Here is an 11766-nt window from a genome sequence, read left to right as displayed (position 1 = left end):
GCAGCATGCAGCATCCACCTGGATGATGCGACGGCAGCCACAGGACAACGGCGCCAGTGTGCTCACCAGCTACAGGTGGAGAGGAGAGAGAGTCATATAGAGCCAATCAAGTGGTTGGGGATTATTAGGAGGCCATGATTGACAAAGGCCAGGAGGGCAATTTGGCCAGGACAAATTTGACCCTACGCTCTACGAGAAGTGCCATGGGATTTTTAATGATCACAGAGAGTCAGGACCTTGGGTTAACGTCTCATCCGAAAGACGGTGCTTTTTGACAGTATAGTGTCCCCGTCACTATACTGGGGCATTAGGACCCACAGACTACAGGGTGAGCACCCCCTGCTGGCCTCACTAACACCTCTTCCAACAGCAACCCAGTTTTCCCAGAAGGTCTCCCATCCAGGTACTGACCAGGGTCAACCCTGCTTAGCTTCAGTGGGCGACCAGTCTTGGGCTGCAGGGTGATATAGCTGTGGAACAGTAGCAGTTGATAATGAAGAACACACTATAGCTGTAACCAGGAGGTCTCCCATCCAGGTACTGACCAGGCTCAACCCTGCTTAGCTTCAGTGGGCGACCAGTCTTGGGCTGCAGGGTGATATAGCTGTGGAACAGTAGCAGTTGATAATGAAGAACACACTATAGCTGTAAAAATAGAGGAGACTGAATATTTTTGATATTACGAAATGAGACAGAGCGTTGAGGTTTAACTCTAACCAAAGAAAGGGAAATATGAAAGAATATAGACTTGTGATCCGAAATAGGAAATTCAGTTGAAGTAAGGTTATGAGCAGGGTTTGAAATTAATTCTTTCACTGCATGATTCAGTCTATTAATATGCATTAAGAATGATCACATAATTCAAGATAAGGGGGAAGAAAATGTTATTAATATTAATATAATATAAATGATATTATATCAATTCATATAGTTAACCAATATCTTAAGATATCAGCACAATAACACACTCAGCAAAATATTATCTAATTATCTTTATCGATTAAATTCCAGAAAATATTGAGATCATTTTTTGTCAATATCGCACACCCCTAGTACTGACATAAAATGATTTGCAATGGTCGCTTTGTCACATCCAGTGTAGACAGCCTCAAGCTGTTGGTGTATTTCTGGTTTTTATGTTGTTGTTTTTTTGGCTAGTAGAAGTTATGAATGGCCGGTAACTTAATTTAGTAGCCACATTGGCTGGTGAGTGAAAAAGTTAGTTTCAATCCCTGGTTATGAGGTATAAAACCAGAACAGCATACAAGATCTAAAATATGTCCCTTATTATGTGTTGGAAAGTTAACATACTGCACAAGGTCGGCACTGTCCAGAACCAATTTAAAATCATTATATTGAGTGCTAGCTAGTGATGCACGATCATGATTTTTCATGGCCGATTCCGATACCGATTTTTTTACAAGCAAACTGGCCGATTCCGATACCAATATTTATTTTTTTTTATCAAGCAACAAACAAGAAAGAATAAAAGTATACATAAACAAGATGTTTATTTGGTATTTAACAGGCTAAACTGGCTTTTGCCTATTGAAAACAATAACTGTAACCATCTGAAATTAACAGCAGTAACTGCGCAGTAAGTAGGCTACATTCAATACAAACATAGGTAGGCCTACTGACAAAAGCATTTAGCTTTTGTTTTTAAATTGGGTTGAAACTATAAACTGGCCTTAAATGAAAACATTAAAGGGTTAGTTCACCCGAAAATGAAAATTAGGCTGTTTTTTACTCACCCCCGATGCATCCTAGGTGTACCTAGGTGCATACTTATGAACTAACCCTTTAACTGTAACCATGTAATTTTAAAGGCAACAACTGCATAGTTCCACAATCCAAACAACTCATTCAACACTCCAAACTAAGATGTTACTTAATCAGCATTCAGCATTTGTTTTCGTTTTTAAATTTGGTGTAAAGAAAAAAAGGTCTTTACCAGTGAAACTAAATAAAACCAAAGTAGGCTATATAAATAAATTATTCCAAAATGTTAAATCAAATAATGTTTAGTGCAATGAGTAAAACAAAGATGCTACGGCAGGTGCTTTTTAAATCACATTAAGTCAATGTAATTTTAAGGTAAAATAAAAAATATTCATCCTATAGCCTACAGAACTGACGTTTACTTCTGGCTTTTCAAAAGTGCATGAGAGTTCTTCTTTACAAAAAGAAGCATTTCAGCTTTGTCACAAGTTAGTCTGTTTCGTTTCTCATTCAACACGTGAGAAGCTGAGCTGAACAAACGTTCACGGTCTACGCTTGTGCAGGGCGCGGACAGGTACACTCGCGCAACTTCAGCGAGTGCAGAAAAGCGGCTCTTATTTGTGCGCCAGTACACCAACGGCTGTTCGCTTCTTGGTATCTGTGCCTCAGACAGGTAGCTCTGCATTTCCAGTGCTGTATTAGTTCACCCGAAAATGAAAATTAGGCTGTTTTTTACTCACCCCCGATGCATCCTAGGTGTACCTAGGTGCATACTTATGAACTAACCCTTTAACTGTAACCATGTAATTTTAAAGGCAACAACTGCATAGTTCCACAATCCAAACAACACAATCAAAACACATTCAACACTCCAAACAAAGATGTTACTTAATCAGCATTCAGCATTTGTTTTCGTTTTTAAATTTGGTGTAAAGAAAAAAAGATCTTTACCAGTGAAACTAAATAAAACCAAAGTAGGCTATATAAATAAATTATTCCAAAATGTTAAATCAAATGATGTTTAGTGCAACGAGTAAAACAAAGATGCTATGACAGGTGCTTTTTAAATCACATTAAGTCAATGTAATTTTAAGGTCAAATAAAAAATATTCATCCTATAGCCTACAGAACTGACGTTTACTTCTGGCTTTTCAAAAGTGCTTGCGAGTTCTTCTCTAATGAGCTGATGAGTTGAATCAGGTGTGTTTGAATAGGGAGACATCTAAAATGTGCAGTGTTTGGACCAAGACCAGGATTGGGAACCACTGACTTACTGTATACGCACTGCAGACGGAGTACGTGTGAACTTGGCGCAACAAATCTAGTTCAACATCTGAGGCAACGCCACAAAAGAGCTCTATGACCAATGCATGGCAAAAAAAAATCCCTGGACGCAGGATTTTTTTTCTTCTGCCATGTCTATTCTACAGACATTTTGTTACACCTTTACTTAGTGATTATTTTTCCATATGTCTGTTCTAGAGACATGTTACAGCTTTTTGATAAAGCTCTAATTGGTTTTCTTTTGGAAATATGTTTCAAATTCACTTTGCACATGCATTTATGACTGTAAAGCATGTCTGTGTGTGTCAAAATCGTGATTAAAATCGAAATTCGTGATTAAAATTGAAATCACAAAATTTATCAAAGAAATCGCGATAGGTTTTTTTTGTCCATATCGCACAGCCCTACTGTGTATTTTAATCGCAATCCAAACAAAGATGCTGCATACATGTTATTTAGATTGTACAATTTTGAAATTTGAAACAAAAACAAATGGTCTGACTTTAGCTTTGTGATACTACATAAAAAAATCTGAACGAAACAAAAACAGCAGATGGGCTGAATGAGACGCAAATGTCACTCTCTAAAAGCAGGTGGCGCTTAAACAGCAGGTATTTATAGGCTGCTGCCCCTTTAAGACTGAATGTACGGATCCAATATGATGCACGTGCGATTTCTTTCTCCACTGTTTACGTTCATTGAAGACATGAAAATACTTGCAGAGATAGTCATTTTGAGATAATTTTGCGTATGTGTCCGTTCAAGCGAAAGAGGAATCAATTCCGTGTTCTGCCTGAAATGCCACTCTGTATGTACGCGCTTTGAGCGTGTGTGCACGAGCACCGAACTGAATTCTTCATGCGCATGAATGGTTTAAAACGCTTGAATGTTTAAATTGGTAAGACTTAGAAACACGTGTAAATGATAAACTGTGATCCGTTTCACTCCTACAAGCGAGTAAACAACGCAAATTAAGGAAGGGATTTTATATCACTATTGAAGATAGCCCTGTCGGGCAGGGTAGTGATACATTTTAGTAGCCCGACTGGAAAACACAATAGCCCCGTGACGTCGGGCTAGCGATTTTGCGAGCCCTTAATCAGCCTGCAATGCAAACATTCACATATTTTCCCCATTTTAACTGTATTACTGACAAATAGGGTTGGGTATCGTTTGAATTTTATCGATTCCGATTCTTTACGATTCCAATATGATTAAATAATTATATCAAACATTTATCCCGTGTCCCTTTTTTGCAAACCATTTATTGGAGCTGAATACCATGAACAAAAATCAACAGGCTACATAAAAACTGGACTCTTTAAGAGCTGTTGTGTGCAAAATAGAACTGCATGATTCTGGATAAATTGAGTTATTTTTTCTTTCCCCCAGTGGAAGTTGTGGTTCTCTCATGATTCTGAAGAACAAACCGACAACTAAACAAAATCACATGTAATTTATGAATCAATGATTAAATGACTCACTCAAGATGTACTTGTTTCATTACTGGATGAATCAGCATTCTTGAACGACTCTCTTGTATGATTCAAAGACAAATACATTTTAACAGCCCCTTTTCGCCACCTACTGGCGTAGCAATTTAATCGACAAATCTTCATTTGAAGTGTCAAATTACTTTCAAAAGTTGATTTACTCTATTTTAATCGCTACCATACACATCATACACACAGTTTATATCTGAACTATACACTTTTATCCCAGTACTTCTGTGATTTGAATGTTTGTAACAGAAATAATGATACTGTGTGGCTGAAAAGACTGTGAAGCTGTTTCATTCATGACAGACAGCTGCTCTCTTTAGGTCAATGGCAGCGCGAACACAAATTTAAATGTTCAAATCACGCTGGTGTGATCATACTCTGCACAGACAAAAAAAAAAAGCGCATAGGAATCGATAGGCGGAATCAAAATTTTAATTTGACAACAAGTATCCAATTCCTGACCTTAAGTATTCGATTCTGGAATCTGAATCGATTTTCGATTCCCAACCCTACTGACAAATGCTTTGCAATTTATATGAGTTAATTCTATTTATCATCAATGTGCAGTATTCTTTTAATATCAGAGGGATATGACATTACTCATTACAGTACAAGAAAACTTTCTCACTACTATGGTAAAAAAGTAGCCCAACTATATGGTTTCTGCTACGAAATAGCTCTGAACAGTTCAGAGTCAAGTATCATGTTTGTTATATAAAAGAACCATTCCATTTCCAAAATCAGTCTTTTATGGGAAGTCTGAATGTCTCAGTCTGAAAAATTTAGCATGATGTGGAAAAAAATATTAGAGTCAGTTTGTTACTTTATTTTAACAATGTTCATTTATTTTATTAAACTGGATAAATTGTTACAGCTTTTTTTATTTTATGTGGTGTCATGATTTACTTTTGATAAAAACAAAGGTTTATTGTTGTATGTTCGTTTGGCATTTCATTTATTGCATACCCTTTAAATTTGCTTATTGAAAGAACAACAGCAGCAGCAGTATGGTGTAACATTTATTTGAAACATGTATTTGGTACTTGCTACCTTATATCTTTACTCTTTCCTTTCATTCTTTTCATGGCTTTGGAAAACTTGTCTCGGATGTTTCTCTACGTCGCTTTTTGCATAACACCGGGTCGTCGACACCAAGCTTCGTTGCAATTTCTTTCTAGGAATTAAATGCTTTCTCTGAAACTTTAAAGTCTCTCCGCGAGCGATCGTACAGGTGCGGATATATTTGTGCCAACTGAGCTATTCGACACTCCAGTGTGTTCATGTTGCTAGTGACTAGGAGATGTTGTTCTCCTGTCGGACCTCCGTGGAATGAGAAATGAACCGGGGAAAAAAAATTGCACATCAAAGAAGGTGGAGTTTCAGAACACACCCACCGATTGCGTAACCGCCACGGACCAATGGAAGCTCAAAGGTGTTTAGGAGCCAAAACGAACTCCCCCAGAAATTTCGCTTTGGTCAGCTGTTTCGAACTGCCGAAACAAACTCAAAACAAACTTCGTTTCGGCCTGATTTTGTTCGAAATGACATCATATCAGTTCGTTCTTCGATTTCGTTTGAAGTATATCGGGGCCTTAATGCAGCCGTCCCAAATGCTGTTCCAGTAGAAGAAAAACAGCTCAAATTATGACGGAGTGCAAATGAATCTGAACTAGCAAGGTGTGGGAAAGTTTCACAAAACTTAAAACCAAGAATGCTGTTGTGTGCAATACATGCAAGACCGAACTTGCATTTCACAGGAGCACAACGTGCATGTTGAAGCACTAAACCTAAACGTGAGTTTGCTCCAGCTGGAGCTAACGAACTAGTGGTAAATGTTCTTATTAGAGAATACAAAAATAGTAACAACAACAACCATAACAATAATATAATTACAGTAACGTGACGACTCTGTTTGCATAGAACAAAGCTTGATCATGTCAGTTACTTTTTCATAGTTAATTAAATGGTGAATGAGAATGTCTCTCTGCCTGATATCTCATTCGTAGAGTAAAAGAATGATTGAAATTTTATACTCGTAATAATTGTTTGCAGATTAATATTTTACCATTCTATGTGCCCTGAAGTAAATGCCCCTTAAAGCCTCTTAATGCTGCTGCCAAGAGATTTGTTTACATTCAAACATAGATATTTTTTGTCTGTAATGCAGCTGATTAATATATTTGTATTTATTTATTTTTTTCTGCTGAAAGTGAACAAAATAATTAAAGAATTTGTGATTTATTTGAGTTGGCAGATTCAGAAAACTTGTAGAGAATGCCATGTTTTGTTGGCTCAAAGTTCATTAAAACAACTATTTCAAAAGCTGAAGTGATTTTCTTGTTATATTTATTACTTGAATATAGGGCTGCCGCGATTGGTCGATATAATCGACTGCGTCGATGCTGATAATTAGTCTGATAAAATATCAATATCTTTAATCGACTGACATTTTATATTATCTTACCTTTTAAATGTCCTTTTCACGCTTTGACTAAATTAGCAACCATTTCCTCCGCACCACTAGTATGAGCAGTGCTTAATTTGTAAATTGCAACATTAGTGGACCAACTTAAGTGATTAATAGCTTGCATCAGTTGCTCTTAGTGTGCATGTACTCTAAAAAAAAAATCATGGTTTTTATAAAATCATTATTTCATTTTAACCAAACATTTTTATTTTTTTGTAAGTGTTTGGGTAGCTTTTGTGTAACCCAGCTCATAGGACTGGACAGTCGCAACAACAGAGCGGTTGTAATGAGTGCGGACTGCATTTTTTTCAGACCAGTTCTCAGTGCCGCCGTCAACTTGCATTTCTTTGTTCAAATATGGGTTTGTGTATATTTTATCTATAAAACAGTTTCTTTGCTGTAGATCATTTTATTTTATGCAAAGCAAACAAAAATGGTCTTTTCGACTGAATACTTAAAAAAATTTTTTTTTTTTTTACTTCTAAAATTGTTGTTAAACGAGTTTAAACGTAAGAAATATTGTATACGTGTTTAAGCGGTAAAATATGTTATATTAAGAACTGTATTTAACAAAAATAAAAGCAATTATGCACAATTTGCTGGGTAAGATTAGCCCAATGTGTGTTCTGTTCTGTTTATTTATTTGTTTTTATTTTTGTAACCTAGTGGAACAAACGAAAAACACAATAAACGGCAGTGCATTTACATGCACCCTCTTAATGCGATTATAATGAGATTTTGGCAATATTGCGATTAAACTTTACCTCATGTAAACGCAATACTTCGATCTAAATAATGCAATTAAGCTTATAATCGCAGCAAGCATAATCTTATTAATATACAGGTGCATCTCAATAAATTAGAATGTCGTGGAAAAGTTCATTTATTTCAGTAATACACAATAACTCGTGTATTAAATAAATTCAATGCACACAGACTGAAGTAGTTTAAGTCTTTGGTTCTTTTAATTGTGATGATTTTGGCTCACATTTAACAAAAACCCACCAATTCACTATCTCAACAAGTATCGGTATCGGGCGAGTACTGGAAAAAGTGGTATCGGTGCATCCCTAGATTGATCTGATGTTGACAATCAAAATGAAAGTTACTCAAACCTCACTTTTTGACCATTTGTAGAAAACCTAAATATGAAGAAAATTTTTTACCCATTTCATAGTTTAAATATTTATCTAAATCTGAAAAACTGCTTGAAGCTCTATAACATTAATGTCCTTCAGCATCCAGTGTTTCCCCTGCCATTATATTAGGGGGGTGCCCGCCTGCCCGATTGACATCCCTAGAAACTATAAATAAGCTTTTGCATAATTTATGCTAACAGCCCAGTCAGCCATTCTGGAAAGTTCATTTACTTGATGCATTTTTGTCGACTGTTTATTGCTAAAAAACCCACTCCCACTAGTATTTGTAAATATTAAGCCGCAAAACGATTCATATTTAAATATGAATTCTGCATGTCTCTGTGTTAATGAATAGCGCAGACGCGCGGTTTTGTGTAGTACTCGTACTGAAACGCTCGTGCCGCTTGCGGTGATATTAACGTCTGCCGTCTCACTAATGAGGACATAAATACATTAACAACGTCTCCAGAACTGCTCTGAGAGTCACTTCATCAGCATTTGACTGTTTCATTTGAGTAAAACTATCATCATGTCATACACACACAGAAATGTAATGGTATTCACGGCAACCCGTCAAAATACAGCATTTGGTTACAATAAAACATAAGGTTGGACAAATAAAACATTTCATAGGGCCCTAAACGTAATATTTGTTAAACTTTTAATAAATTGATGTTAAATTGTTTAAGTTTCATGATTTTAATTAATTACACATGCTTTTTGATTAATAAAATGTAATTTAACCATTAAAAAGGGAGTCCAGAAAAAAGCCATAAACCTAGCCGTAAACAAAGCCGTAAAGCTAGGGGAAACACTGGCATCATGAATGAATGAAGAAACAAGAATAAACACCAACCTCGCTGTTCTTCAGTGTGTTTCATTCTGCAGGGTTCTGGATCACTCGTGTTCTCACTTTCCTCTTTAATAAACTCAGTCTTTGCAGATTCCATTTCTTCCTGATGGTTTGATGCTCGTCTGCACTTGTAAACTGATCGGAAAATTCCAGCATTTATTGGTGAAATCACTGACGGTGTGACCCTCATGTGTGCTCTAAGACTTTGTTTGCGTGTGAAGCTCTTCCCGCACTGATTACACGTGTGTGGTTTCTCTCCAGTGTGGATCGTCTCATGACTTTTCAGATCTACTGACCAACTGAATCTCTTGTCACAGTGTGAACACTTGTAAGGTTTTTCTCCAGTGTGATTCATCTGGTGCCGTTTTAAAAGATTCACCAAAGCAAAAGTCTTCCCACACTGAAAGCACACATGATCTCTCACAGCGTTATGTAATTTCTGATGGGATTTTAAACTTTGCTGCCATGAAAAACTCTTTCCACATAAAGAACATGAATATGGCTTCTCCTTCATATGAACTGTCAGGTGTTTCTTCAGGGCTGATGAAACAAGAAATGTTTTGCCGCATTGATCACATGCATGTGGCTTTTCTCCGGTGTGGATTTTCATGTGTCCTTTAAGGTTTGATGAACACGTGAAACTCTTTCCACATTGATCACATGCGTACGGCTTTTCTCCCGTGTGGATCCTCATGTGGATTCTAAAACTTTGTTTGCGTGTGAAGCTCTTCCCGCACTGATCACACGTGTGCGGTTTCTCTCCAGTGTGGCTCTGCTCATGTCTTTTCAGATCTACTGACCAACGAAATCTCTTGTCACAGTGTGAACACCTGTAAGGTTTTTCTCCAGTGTGAATCCTCTGCTGCCGTTTTAAAAGACTTTGTTTGTATGGGTGTTTGCATGGGAAACTCTTTTCACATTGATCACATGCATGTGGCTTTTCTCCCGTGTGGATTCTCATGTGAATCTCAAGAGCGTTTTTGTATGTGAAACTCGTTCCACACTGAGTGCAGGTGAAAGATTTCTCAGGTCTTCTTTTCTTTAAAAATGTATTTTTAGTTTTCGAGTGACTCGGAGGTTTCTCTTCAGGTTTGACATGAGGTTTCTCCTCCACTTCACTCAGTTCTTCACTCTCCTCGTTCTCTTCCATCGGGTCTGAAATGAGAAAAAAAAAAAAGTAGCTTACATTTTCAGTAAAACAAAATAATTAAAAAACAGGAATATGAATTGAAAGTAGTGTTGCTTTCGCCAACGAAAATTATGACTAAATATCGTCGTCAACGAACCTTTGTCCAAACCATTTGTAGTGTTATATCTTTTAATAGTTTTTATGATGCAAAATCTGACTTCAGTTTACAAGCAATACAAGTAACAGACACACATTTTATTTGCACTTTTTGGTATGTTATTGTAGCTCGAGCATTCAAGCACCTTGTTTCTCTTTGTTAAACTTGAATGTATTAATTTTTTCTGGCATTGTCATGTGGTGCTATTTTATTTATTGGTTTTATTTATTTTATTTAAATTTATGTGTGTGTACTTCTAACTGAAAGGACAGAAAAGTGAGCCCTAATGCAATTTTATAAATTAATTATATGTCCCTGAAACTTCCCTGTACATTGATCTTCCAGTTATTATTTTTAAAACATTATAGGCTCATGTAGTGTAGTGTTTTTTTTAGTAAGAACTATTAAATATATTTTATCAATGACATAATTATCTAATGTAATATTAACATTAAAAAACAAAAAAAATACTAACATTTTGACACCAACTTTTAGATTGATATTAAGGGTCAGTCACGCCACACATTTCATTACACTGACTACCATTCATCATATCATGTGAAGACGTGTAGGGCTGAAATGATTAGTTGACATTGTTGATAATAAAAAAAATTGTCAACAAATATTTGTGTTGTCGAGTAGTCGTTTGATCTCATGTGACCTAATGTAAGGTCCTGCAATATCGCGATGTGACTGCTACGGCGCTGTGGTGCTAGAGTGTAATGCAGCCATCCCGAATGTTATTCCAGTAGAAAAAAAACATAGCACAAATTATGGCCTTGTCCCAAATTGAAGACTTCATGTGCACTTGCAGTCTTACGGACTTACAATGGCCGCCGCGTGCCCGTTAAGTCCACGAGACCGTAGGGTGTCCCAGTCGTCATTTTAGTGTTCAAAAGGGTGCTCGCGAGCGCCCCCTTTACGCCCTCAATGCGCACTTCTGCCTAGCCCGCACCGGGGAGAGCTCCGCAGCAGACTTCTACCCGACAGTCAAAGCGGCATTACGTCACGAAAGTGCGGACTCAGAGGAAGACCACGAGGGTTTAGGGTGCCATTTGGGACAGGGCCTATGACAGAGTGCAAATGAATCTGAACTAGCAAGGTGTGGGAAAGTTTCACAAAACTTAAAACCAAGAATGCTGTTGTGTGCAATACATGCAAGACTTGCATTTCATAGGAGCACAACGTGCATGTTGAAGCACTAAACGTGAGCTGGAGCCAACTAACTAGTGGTAAATGTTTTTATTAGAGAATACAAAAATAGTAACAACAATAATATATTTACAATAACGTGACGACTCAGTTTGCATAAAATAAAGCTTGATCATGTCAGTTACTTTTTCATACTGTTAATTACAGGGTTCCCACTCTTTCATGAACACCAGATTCAAGGAGTTTCAAGGACTTTTTAAAGCACCATTTATTTTATATCAAGCACCTATCAAATTCACACCCCAGTATATGTAGCGTCATGAAAGACCTTACAGTACTTACCATTTCACTTACACTTAAC

The 11766-nt window shown here is 37.0% G+C and overlaps 1 pseudogene; it reads right to left on the bottom strand.

The window, feature by feature from the left end:
- The window catches only part of LOC107691173 (zinc finger protein 729-like), an 18885-nt pseudogene extending 8767 nt beyond the window's left edge, over positions 1-10118 (bottom strand).
- Positions 10119-11766: the final 1648 nt, after the last annotated feature.

Source organism: Sinocyclocheilus anshuiensis, unplaced genomic scaffold, assembly GCF_001515605.1.
Source record: "Sinocyclocheilus anshuiensis isolate Anshui unplaced genomic scaffold, SAMN03320099.WGS_v1.1 scaffold338, whole genome shotgun sequence".
Taxonomy (NCBI): domain Eukaryota; kingdom Metazoa; phylum Chordata; class Actinopteri; order Cypriniformes; family Cyprinidae; genus Sinocyclocheilus; species Sinocyclocheilus anshuiensis.
Note: the sequence above shows the minus strand (reverse complement) of the source record. Positions and strands in the feature narration are given on the sequence as shown.